The following is a 12433-nucleotide window of genomic DNA, read 5'->3' on the forward strand; positions in this document are numbered from 1 at the left end:
CTGGATCAGGAAGACCCCCTGGAGTAGGAAATGGTAACCCACTCCAGTATTCTTGCCTGGAAAATTTCATGGATTTAGCAGCCTCACACAACTGAGCACGCATAGGCAAGACACAAGATCATTTTTATTTTTATAAGAAAAGAGGTCAGTACTTGATTCTCCAACCATTGCAATGGAATAATATGTAACACGTGTGAAGGCTTTCTCTGTTCTTCTTTTTTTTTTTTACTTATTTATTTATTTATTTATTTATTTATTTTGGCTGTTCTGGGTCTTTGTTGCTGCTTGTGGGCTTTCTCTAGTTGCAGTGAGACGGGGCTCCTCTCTAGTTGCGGTTCACGGGCTTCTTACTGGGATGCCTTCTCTTGTTGCAGAACACAGGCTCTAGAGTTCTGGGGCTCGGCCGAGTTGCTCCAAGGCACGTGGGATCTTCCCAGGTTGGGGATCAAAACCCATGTCCCCTTCATTAGCAGGTGGATTCCTAACCAGTGGATCACCAGTGAAATCCAACAGACGTGGAAGCTTTAAATGAGATGTGAACCATATCAGAAGTGGCAAGGGAGCAAATATGGGAATACAGAGTGCTTCATGAAGCAAGACATAGGGGGTGTCTCATTAAAAATTTCGGAAAATACATGTTACCCCCCAATGGGGTAAAATGCATTAGAAAAAATTCATCAATAAACCAGTAGAACTAATGTTATGCACACTAATTGCTGAGTCCTTTGACATCAAAGAAATCATACAGACAAGTCTACGAAGGAGAATCCATGATGCTGTCAGGAATTCAGGTTCCTAGTTCCAAACCAGTTGGTAGCATGAATTCATCTTTTTAGTGGAAAGAATCAGGTATGATTGATAAATTACAAAATGTGAAATAGTAGTCACTTGTGTCATACACATCAGAGACACACCCATACATAATATTCTCATTCTGCTAATCTAGTTACCTCAAGAGGAGTATATGTGAATATGAACTGGGGCACATTTTAGCACCACAATTAATACTGCCTATTATGCTTATTATATACTACAGATAGGGCTTCCCAGGTGGCACTAGTGGTAAAGAACCCACCTGCCAATGCAGGAGACATAAGAGACATGGGTTCAATCCCTGGGTCAGGAAGATCCCCTGGAGGAGGGCATAGCAACCCACTCCAGAATTCTCCCCTGGAGAATCCCATGGACAGAGAGCCTGGCAAGCTACAGTCCATAGGGTAGCAAAGAGTTGGACACAACTGAAGTGACTTAACACATACACACACAGACACATACTATAGATAAATTAGTTAAAAATTAAGTTGCTCAGTCGTGTCCGACTCTTTGCAACCCCGTGGACTGTAGCCCACCAGGCTCCTCCATCCATGGGATTCCCATACTATAGATAAATGTAGGCTAAAGATCTATCCTTAATATTTTTACAGTTTATTTTCCCATTTTAAATTAGGATTTAAGATGGATGAGACATTGTACTCCATTTGTTTAAGGAGAAAGTAAAGTGAACAGGTTAGTCGTTCAGTCATGTCTGACTCTTTTCAACTCCATGGACCATAGCCTGCTAGGATCCTCTGTCCATGGAGTTCCCCAGGCAAGAATACTTGCATGAGGAGGTGATCCTCAGTTCTAAGGACAGTTGTTTTCCGAGCACCTCCTCTGTGCCAGGCAGCAGGTGGAGATGGGTGAGCCATGATTTGAACTGAGTATCTTGCTCAACATTTCATTCACTTCACCTCCCAAACATGCATTTAGAGAGTGTGATTTCATAGCCTTCTCCACTCCTAAAATCCTTTCACCCTGATAGGCTGTAGTCAGCAGTGACTTTGAAGTCTTTTTTCCCTTCCTCTCCAATAGATGCTGGGGAGGGGAAGGAGGCAGAAAGTTAGAGGATAGAGAGTGTCGACATCTACCTTACAACTTGACTCTTCTGCAGCAGGTATGTTCTTGCTCTTGTGTGTAGGACTTGGGACACCAGTCATGTAGTTTCTGAGTAAATGAAACCCATTTTCTGAGTAAATGAAAATTACTCAGAACTGAGAAAATTACTCATTTTCTGAGTAGATGAAAACTTAAATGAAAAACAGAAAAAGGTGACAGGAAATTGTTTTAAAATGGAAACTGATTAAACTTCTTTACATAGAGTAGTTAAATAGTATTTTGGTAACAAACTAGGAATAGAAGGGACCTTCCTCCCGCTGATAAAGGAAATCTATGAGAAACCCACAGCTAGCATCATGTAAATGGCAACCCACTCCAGTGTTCTTGCCTGAAGAATCCCAGGGACGGGGGAGCCTGGTGGGCTGTCATCTCTGGGGTCGCAGAGTCGGACACGACTGAAGCAACTTAGCAGCAGAAGCAGCAGCAGCATCATGTAGGTAAACTGAACACTTTTCCCTCTAAAATACAAAGCTTTTACCTCTACAGTCCTGGCAGTGTAGCAAGAGGTTCAGACCACCTTCACGTCCTCTGGGCCAACTGAAGGAAGGGCCATCATCTTCCTCAATCCCTGCTGGCAAGAGCAGTAGCATCAATTTCTGGGAGGAGTGGAGTCTCCAATAACCCAGGCAGGGAGTTCACACAGCCCCACAGACCTGATGCAGCTGGCCTTTCCGGCTCTCACTTTCATAGTGTCTCAATTTCTTCAACACTTAATTTAAGTGGCATTAAATCCTTCCTGAAAGAAGGTTGGACATAAATAAATAAAGCATCTCTCTGAGGCAACAGAGCTGGTTTGCCAAGCTCATTCATGCCTCTGTTTATTTAGTTTCCAGGCTGAACATCACCCAAACTCAGCGTTCATGAGGTTGATTTCCAAAACTAACTGATGTCAACAGATAGGAAACTGAACATCAGACAGAAGTAACTGAGGTTCTCTCTGCAACTCTAAAAGAGCTTCTGTATATCATTTTACTAACGATGACTTAATATCAAATATTGGTTTGTTTTCTTTAAACAGAGTAGGTAGCAGTGTAAGGAATCATTAAGGAAGCATAAAGTTCTTTAACTGGAAAAATCTTTATACATCAATTAGAGAAAAGTTTGAAATGCAATACTTCTTAGCCAATAACACCTTGATATAATTTTACACTAAGTGTAAATTATTAATAACTCATAATGAGAAAGAAGGGAAAGGAGAGAGAAATTCTGGTGGCTACAGAAGGTGGTGAAAGTGAACATCCTACTAGACAATTTCTTGAGTAATTCTTTAAACTGCTCTATTACTAAAGATAGACCCAATAAACATTTTCTGAGTAAATGAAAAATGGAAAAAAGGTGACAGGAAATTTTTTTTTTAATGAAAACTGATTCAACTTCTTTACATAGAGTAGTTAAATAGTATTTTGGCAACAAACTAGGAATAGAAGGGAACTTCCTCCAGCTGATAAAGGAAATCTATGAGAAATCCACAGCTAGCATCATGTAGTGGAGAAGGAAATGGCAACCCACTCCAATATTCTTACCTAGAGAATCCTCTGGACGGAGGAGCCTGGTGGGCTGCTGTCCATAGGGTCACACAGAGTCGAACACAAATGAAGCGACTTAGCATGCGTGCATGCATTGGAGAAGGAAATGGCAACCCACTCCAATATTCTTGCCTGGAGAATCCCAGGGCTAGAGGAGCCTGGTGGGCTGCCATTTATGAGGTCACACAGAGTTGGACATGACTGAAGTGACTTAGCAGAAGCAACAGCAGCAGCAGCAGCATGTGGGCAAACTGAAAGCTTTTCTCTCTAAAACTAAGACTGAGACAGAGAAGTCTACCCTTTCTGCTTCTACTCAGCATTGTATTAGAGGACTTAACCAGAGCACTTAGGCAAGAAAAAGAAATAAAACGCACCCAGATCGAAAAAGTGAAGAGATCACTTTTATGAAATTTTAAAAAGTGAAATAGTGAATAGAATAAGTGAAAAGATCTCTATTTGCAGATGATACAATCTTATATATACAAAATCCAGAAGAATCTACTAAAATCGATTAGATGTAAACCAATAAACAAATTCAACAAACTGTCAGTATACAAAATCAGTACATAAAAATCAGTTCTACTTCCGTACACTAGCAAGTGGTAAGAACCGGCCTGCCAGTGCGGGAGACATAAGAGACATGGATTCAGTCCCTGGGTGAAGATGCCCCGGAGAAGGGCACGGCAACCCACTCTAGCATTCTTGCCTGGAGAATCCTGTGGACAGAGGAGCCTGGCAGGCTACAGTTCTTCAGGTCGCACAGAGTCAGACACAACCAAAGTGATTTAGCACGCACTCATGCACACTAGCAAGAAACAATCTAAAAATAAAGGGAACAATTCTATTTACAACAGCATAAAAATAGAATATTGAGGAATAAATTTAACAAAGAAGGACAAAGCTTAAACTCTAAAAGCCACAAAGCATTGTTGAAAGAAATTCAAGATCTAAATAATGGAAAGATATCTTATGTTCATGGACCAACAGACAATTTATCTAAGGTGGCAACACTTCTCAAATTAATGCACAAATGTAATGCCAGTCTTGGCAACATCCAAGGTGGACTTTTGCAAAACTGACAAAGTTATCATAAAATTCGTATGGAAATGCAAGGGATCAAGAATAGCCAAACAATTCTGGAGAAGAACTCAACACATGGTTCTAGGACAACTGCATATTCACATGCCTAAAAATGAAACTGAACCCTGACCTCACACCACACACAAAAAATTAATTCAAATGTCTTCATAGACCTAAATGTAAAAGTTAAAACTATAAAGTCCTTAAATAAAATATGCAAGTAATTCTTTGTGACCTTGGATTCAGTCAGTCAGTTCAGTCGATCAGTCGTGTCCGACCCTTTGCGACCCCATGAATCGCAGCATGCCAGGCCTCCCTATCCATCACCAACTCCCGGAGTTCACTCAGACTCACATCCATCGAGTCAGTGATGCCATCCAGCCATCTCATCCTCTGTCGTCCCCTTCCTCTCCTTCCCCCAATCCCTCCCAGCATCAGGGTCTTTTCCAATGAGTCAACTCCTCACATGAGGTGGCCTTAGATTAGGCAATGATTTATTAAATACAAACCAAAACCACAAGTAACAAAAGAAAAAGTAGACAAATTGGACAATATCAAAATTAAAATTTTTGTGTTTCATGAACACTATCAAGAAAGTGAAATGGCAGTCTACAGAATGGGAGAAAATATTTGCAAATCATATATCTGACAAGGGATTTAAGACCAAAATACACAAACAACTCTTAAAAACTAACAATGAAAAGACATATAAATCAATTTTAAAATGGACAAAGATTTGAATACACATTTCTTCAGAGAAAACTATACAAACACATGAAAAAATAAAAGATGATCAATGTCATTAGTTATAAAGGAAATGCAAGACAAACCACAATATGATACCATGTCACACCCACTAGGAGAATAATACTAAAAAGATGACATTAACAAGTGTACATGACTATGTGGGAAAAAATGGAACCCTCAGTCATTGCTGGTGGGAATGAAAATGATGCAGCTGCTTTGGAAAATAGTTTGGTAAATGCTCTAAATGCTAAACATAGAGTTACCACATGACTCAGCAACTCCAGCCCCAAGTATATTCCCAAGGGAATTGAAAGCACGTGTTCACACAAGGACTGGCATGCTTAAACCAAGATTATTGGCAATAGCCAAAAACTGGTAACAATCTAAATGCCTTCCTTCTATTGATGAGTGGATAAAAAAATATGGGTTTGTCTTAAATGGAATATTATTTGGAATATTGTTTTAAACGGAATATTATTTTAAAAAAAGAATGCAATACTGACACACGCTACAGTATGAATGAACATTATTATGTTAAGCAAAAGAGCTTGTCAAATATGATCCCAGATTATATAATTTTATTTATGTGAAATGTCCAGAATTGACAAACAGAGACAGAAAGGAGCCAAGGCAGAAGAGAGGAAGTGGGGAGTTACTGCTAATATGTATGAAGTTTCTCTTTAGGGTGATGGGAATGTCCTAAAATTAAATTGTGAGGCTTGCATAGTTGTGACTATACTAAAAACAACTGTACACTTTAAATGGGTGGATTTTATGGTTGATGAAATACATTTCAAGTCTTATATAAACATACTTTGGCATGGGATATATTAGGAAAAACCAGATCAATTTATTATACGACTTAATTTTCAAATTTGGATTAAGAAATTTTGGTAGACACCATCAGTTAACTACCCAACAACCATTCTCCTCGTTTCCGGGAATAGAATTCCAGTTCTGTCCAGGTGAGAATTAATTGGCCTAACTCCTAGCCAGTCATGGTATCCTCACTTACCTTTGAAAGTGACTGGTTTAGGGTTGGCAGGTGACCCAGTCCTAGCCCTTGAAGAAAAAGAGGAATATTCTGCTGAGAATCTCTTTTTTTTTTTTTGGCCCTGCTTAGCAGCATGCTGTGATGTAGGAGAAGACTCTTGAGGGTCCCTTGGACTGCAAGGAGATCAAACCAGTCAATCCTAAAGGAAATCAACTCTGAATAGTCATTGGAAGGACTGATGCTGAAGCTGAAGCTACAATCCTTTGTCCACATGATGGGGACAGCTGACTCACTGGAAAAGACTCTGATGCTGGGAAAGATTGAAGGCGAAAGGAGAAGGGGATAGCATCACCAGTTCAATGAACATGAGTTTGAGCAAACTCTGGGAGATATTGGAGGACAGAGGAGCCTGGCGTGCTGCGTTCCATGGGGCTGCAAAGAGTTACACACGACTTAGCAACTGAACAACAGCAATGCAGTATGCAGGATCTTAGTTCCCCAACCAGGGACTGAACCCATGCCCCTGCAGTGGAAATGTGAAATCTTAGCCACTGCAAGGAACTCCCTCCGCTGAAAGTATTAACAGTATAAAAAGTTCTGGATAAAAAGAAAAATCCCTCCAGCTCCTGCTTTTCTACTTTATTTAGTAAGGAAGTGATGCTTGTGAAGCCAGAATCATGAGAAAGACAGAGAAACTGCCCAGAGCTGTTATGTTAACCACCTCTGGAACCAGTTACTTTTGGGGTTCTTCTGACCTGAGATGTGTTAACAAACCCCCATTTAAACTACATTGATTCAAATGGGCTGTGTTTTGTTGTCAAAAGCCTGCTAATTGACACAGTTTCCCCTAAGTGGGCTTATTTGTGAATTATAAAAATTACATTTTAAGTCCTAGATCAAATCTCTACTTTAGAAGATGAGATAAAATTGATTTAGATTTTTTTTCAGATGATAGGCCTAGCATTAGTCAGTGAAAGGTATTAGAAAGGAGCATTTTGAAATAATCCTATTTGTACCAACATGGATGGACCTAGAGATGATTACCAAGTGAAGTCAGATATAGAAAGACAATACAATAGGGTACCACTTACATATGGAATCTAAAAGCTGATCAAACAAATTTACAAAACAGAAACAGACACACACACAGAAAACAAACGTATGGCAACCAAAAGGGAAAGGGAGAAGGTAGGGATACATTACGAGTTTGGGATTAGCAGATACACATTGCTATAATAAAACCTAAATAACAGGGATGGCACAGGGAGCTATCAGTTCAGTTCAGTTCAGTTCAGTCGCTCAGTCGTGTCCGACTCTTTGCGACCCCATGAATTGCAGCACCCCAGGCCTACCTGTCCATCACCAACTCCCAGAGTTCACTCAAATTCACATCCATGGGGTCAGTGATGCCATCCAGTCATCTCATCCTCTGTTGTCCCCTTCTCCTCCTGCCCCCAATCCCTTCCAGCATCAGAGTCTTTTCCAATGAGTCAACTCTTCGCATGAGGTGGCCAAAGTACTGGAGTTTCAGCTTTAGCATCATTCTTTCCAAAGAACACCCAGGGATGATATCCTTTAGGATGGACTGGTTGGATCTCCCTGCAGCCCAAGGGACTCTCAAGAGTCTTCTCCAACACCACAGTTCAAAAGCATCAATTCTTCAGTGCTCAGCTTTCTTCACAGTCCAACTCTCACATCCATACATGGCCACTGGAAAAACCATAGCCTTGACTAGATGGACCTTTGTTGGCAAAGTAATGTCTCTGCTTTTCAATATGCTATCTAGGTTGGTCGTAACTTTCCTTCCAAGGAGTAAGTGTCTTTTAATTTCATGGCTGCAATCACCATCTGCAGTGATTTTGGAGCCCAAAAAATAAAGTCTGACACTGTTTCCACTGTTTCCCCATCTATTTCCCATAAAGTGATGGGACCGGATGCCATGATCTTCGTTTTCTGAATGTTGAGCTTTAAGCCAACTTTTTCACTCTCCACTTTCACTTTCATCAAGAGGCTTTTGAGTTCCTCTTAACTTTCTGCCATAAGGGTGGTGTCATCTGCATATCTCAGGTTATTGATATTTCTCCCGGCAATCTTGATTCCAGCTTGTGCTTCTTCCAGTCCAGCCTTTCTCATGATGTACTCTGCATATAAGTTAAATAAGCAAGGTGACAATATACAACCTTGATGTACTACTTTTCCTATCTGGAACTAGTCTGTTGTTCCATGTCCAGTTCTAACTGTTGCTTCCTGACCTGTATACAGGTTTCTCAAGAGGCAGGTCAGGTGGTCTGGTATTCCCATCTCTTGAAGAATTTCCCACAGTTTATTGTGATTCACACAGTCAAAGGCTTTGGCATAGTCAATAAAGCAGAAATAGATGTTTTTCTGGAACTCTCTTCCTTTTTCCATGATCCAGCGGATGTTGGCAATTTGATCTCTGGTTCCTCTGCCTTCTCTAAATTCAGCTTGAACATCAGGAAGTTCACGGTTCACGTATTGCTGAAGCCTGGCTTGGAGAATTTTGAGCATTACTTTACTAGCGTGTGAGATGAGTGCAATTGTGCAGTAGTTTGAGCATTCTTTGGCATTGCCTTTCTTTGGGATTGGAATGAAAACTGACCTTTTCCAGTCCTGTGGCCACTGCTGAGTTTTCCAAATTTGCTGGCATATTGAGTGCAGCACTTTCACAGCATCATCTTTCAGGATTTGCACTAGCTCAACTGGAATTCCATCACCTCCACTAGCTTTGTTCGTAGTGATGCTTTCTAAGGCCCACTTGACTTCACATTCCAGGATGTCTGGCTCTAGGTCAGTGATCACACCATCGTGATTATCTGGGTCATGAAGATCTTTTTTGTACAGTTCTGTCTGTGTATTCTTGCCACCTCTTCTTAATATCTTCTGCTTCTGTTAGGTCCATACCATTTCTGTCCTTTATCGAGCCCATCTTTGCATGAAATGTTCCCTTGGTATCTCTAATTTTCTTGAAGACATCTCTAGTCTTTCCCATTCTGTTGTTTTCCTCTATTTCTTTGCATTGATTACTGAGGAAGGCTTTCTTATCTCTTCTTGCTATTCTTTGGAACTCTGTATTCAGACGCTTATATCTTTCCTTTGCTCCCTTGCTTTTCACTTCTCTTCATTTCACAGCTATTTGTAAGGCCTCCCCAGACAGCCATTTTGCTTTTTTGCATTTCTTTTCCGTGGCGATGGTCTTGATCTCTGTCTCCTGTACAATGTCACAAACCTCCGTCCATAGTTCATCAGACACTCTATCTATCAGATCTAGTCCCTTAAATCTATTTCTCACTTCCACTGTATAATGTATTGATTTAGGTCATACCTGAATGGTCTAATGGTTTTCCCTACTTTCTTCAATTTCAGTCTGAATTTGGCAATAAGGAGTTCATGATCTGAGCCACAGTCAGCTCCCAGTCTGTATAGAGCTTCTCCATCTTTGGCTGCAAAGAATATAATCAGTCTGATTTTGGTGTTGACCATCTGGTGATGTCCATGTGTAGAGTCTTCTCTTTTGTTGGAAGAGGGTGTTTGCTATGACCAGTGTGTTCTCTTGGCAAAACTCTATTAGCCTTTGCCCTGCTTCATTCCATATTCCAAGGTCAAATTTGCCTGTTACCCCAGGTGTTTCTTGACTTCCTACTTTTGCATTCCAGTCCCCTGTAATGAAACGGACATCTTTTTTGGGTGTTAGTTCTAAAAGGTCTTGTAGGTCTTCACAGAACCGTTCAACTTCAGCTTCTTCAGTGTTACTGGTTGGGGCATAGGCTTGGATTACTGTGATATTGAATGGTTTGCCTTGGAAATGAACAGAGATCATTCTGTCATTTTTGAGATTGCATCCAAGTACTGCATTTCGGACTCTTTTGTTGACCATGATGGCTACTCCATTTCTTCTAAGGGATTCCTGCCCACAGTAGTAGATATAATGGTCATCTGAGTTAAATTCACCCATTTCAGTCCATTTTAGTTCGCTGATTCCTAGAATGCCGATGTTCACTCTTGCCATCTCCTACTTGACGACTTCCAATTTGCTTTGATTCATGGACCTAACATTCCAGGTTCCTATGCAATATTGCTCTTTACAGCATCAGACCTTGCTTCTATCACCAGTCACATCCACAACTGGGTATTGTTTTTGCTTTGGCTCCATCCCTTCATTCTTTCTGGATTTATTTCTCCACTGATCTCCAGTAGCAATTTGGGAGCTATAGTCAATAGTTAATAATAAACTATTATGGAAAAGAATATGAAATATCACTTTGCCACACACCAGAAACTAGCACAACATTGTAACTAACTAAACTTCATGAAATTAAAAGATGCTTACTTCTTGGAAGGAAAGTTATGACCAACCTAGATAGAATATTCAAAAGCAGAGACATCACTTTGCCAACAAAGATCCGTCTAGTCAAGGCTATGGTTTTTCCAGTGGTCATGTATGGATGTGAGAGTTGGACTGTGAAGAAGACTGAGCACTGAAGAATTGATGGTTTTGAACTGTGGTGTTGGAGAAGACTCTTGAGAGCCCCTTAGACTGCAAGGAAATCCAACCAGTCCATTCTGAAGGAGATCGGCCCTGGGTGTTCTTTGGAAGGAATGATGCTAAAGCTGAAACTCCAGTACTTTGGCCACCTCATGCAAAGAGTTGACTCATTGGAAAAGACTCTGATGCTGGAAGGGATTGGGGGCAGGAGGAGAAGGGGATGACAGAGGATGAGATGGCTGGATGGCATCACTGACTCAATGGATGTGAGTCTGGACAAACTCCGGGAGTTGGTGATGGACAGGGAGGCCTGGCGTGCTGCAGTTCATGGGGTCACAAAGAGTCAGACACGACTGAGTGACTGAACTGAACTGAACTGATACTTCAATAAAAAGAAAGGAAGGAAGAATGAAGGCATTTTGCTCAATAGGAAAAACAACTTTCTCTACATGAAATGGGTCAGAGGACTGTTAACATTTGTTAGAAAAGCTAAGGGGCTCGTCAGGATCCCATGTCAAGGATGCTGCTAACAGGCATCATTTGGGGTCTTCACTGGAGCATTCATAAAATGTCAAATTCATTTTTCTTAAATCTCACATGAAAACCACTGAGATCACAGACTCATTTTCATACAGAAGATGAAATCAAGCAGTTCCACTTCCATATTTGTTGATGTTTCATAACTTTGTTAATGCTTGTGCTAAGTCGCGTCAGTCATGTCCGATTCTTTGTGACCCTATGAAGTGTAGCCCACCAGGCTCTTTGTCCATGGGATTCTCCAGGCAAAAACACTGGAGTGGGTTGCCATGCCCTCCTCCAGGGGATTTTCCCGACCCAGGGATTGAACCTGTGTCTCTTGCATTGCAGCAAATACTTTACCAATGAGTGACCCGGGAAGCTATAACTTTGTTAGTCTGACCTCAAACTAACAACTAGGAGCCAGGTCTTGATTAGTCTTGTCTAACTCTTTATGAAAATGTCAGCAGCATCTTACCACTTGAGAGAATTCTATATATTATTTTAGAAGTATGAATAAGAAATAAATCATGACTAAAGAACAAACATCTTAATAAGTTTAGAAAAAATGGTCATTTTTTAAATTTAAATTATGTTAATAGACGCTTACTCCTTGGAAGAAAAGTTATGACCAACCTAGATAGCATATTGAAAAGCAGAGACGTTACTTTGCCAACAAAGGTCCATCTAGCCAAGGCTATGGTTTTTCCAGTGGCCATGTATGGATGCGAGAGTTGGACTGTAAAGAAAGCTGAGCACCAAAGAATTGATGCTTTTGAACTGTGGTGTTGGAGAAGACTTTAAAGTCCCTTGGGCTGCAGGGAGATCCAACCAGTCCATCCTAAAGGAGATCAGCCCTGGGTGTTCTTTGGAAAGAATGATGCTAAAGCTGAAACTCCAGTACTTTGGCCACCTCATGTGAAGAGTTGATTCATTGGAAAAGACTCTGATGCTGGGAGGGATTGGGGACAGGAGGAAAAGGGGACAACAAAGGATGAGATGGCTGGATGGCATCACCAACTCTATGGACGTGAGTCTGAGTGAACTCCGGGAGTTGGTGACGGACAAGGAGGCCTGGAGTGCTGCTATTCATGGGGTCGGAAGGAGTCAGACACGATTGAGCGACTGAAC

At 41.0% G+C, this 12433-nt stretch overlaps 1 long non-coding RNA gene across 3 annotated transcripts in view; it reads right to left on the reverse strand.

The window, feature by feature from the left end:
• Positions 1–268: 268 nt before the first annotated feature.
• LOC147350104 (uncharacterized) overlaps positions 269–12433 on the reverse strand; it is a 28974-nt gene continuing 16809 nt past the window's right edge. Inside the window, exons 2-4 of one of the 3 annotated variants that reach the window (XR_015149171.1) lie at positions 2589–2671; positions 2414–2506; positions 269–522 (exon numbers count right to left, since the gene is read on the reverse strand). This is a non-coding gene — a long non-coding RNA (uncharacterized LOC147350104). The remainder of the gene's footprint in view (positions 523–2413; positions 2507–2588; positions 2672–12433) is intronic. The other 2 variants (XR_015149169.1, XR_015149170.1) reach the window with 2 other exon arrangements.

Source organism: Bos grunniens, chromosome 20 (genome assembly GCF_055505025.1).
Source record: "Bos grunniens cultivar Pamir isolate PY7600 chromosome 20, Bosgru_T2T1.0, whole genome shotgun sequence".
Taxonomy (NCBI): Eukaryota; Metazoa; Chordata; class Mammalia; order Artiodactyla; family Bovidae; genus Bos; species Bos grunniens.